Source organism: Lipotes vexillifer, unplaced genomic scaffold (assembly GCF_000442215.2).
Source record: "Lipotes vexillifer unplaced genomic scaffold, Lipotes_vexillifer_v1.1 scaffold1824, whole genome shotgun sequence".
NCBI classification, from domain to species: domain Eukaryota; kingdom Metazoa; phylum Chordata; class Mammalia; order Artiodactyla; family Lipotidae; genus Lipotes; species Lipotes vexillifer.
The window spans coordinates 733,597-733,813 of NW_006789288.1; the positions used below are offsets into that span (position 1 = coordinate 733,597).

Here is a 217-nt window from a genome sequence, read left to right on the forward strand (position 1 = left end):
TGCAGCGGATGGCGTGGACCCGGAGGATGCGGAGCTGAACAAAAGAGGGAGGGGCGCGGTGTCCGACCCCCCTCCCTCCGGCCCTGGAGCTGAGCCTCCAGCGGGCGCCCTTTGCACAGTCTAGCTGTTGCACCTCGCGGCAGCGTTTCTTCCCTGACAGAGTAAGGAAAATGATCGACCACCGCCCCTCCCCCCGCCCCCCCCCCCCCCCCCCCCC

General features: G+C 69.6%; 1 protein-coding gene across 2 annotated transcripts in view; it reads left to right on the top strand.

The window, feature by feature from the left end:
* Positions 1–217, top strand: part of CRMP1 (collapsin response mediator protein 1) — a 68,438-nt gene that overhangs the window by 4,890 nt on the left and 63,331 nt on the right. The gene's annotated exons all lie outside the window — the stretch shown is intronic.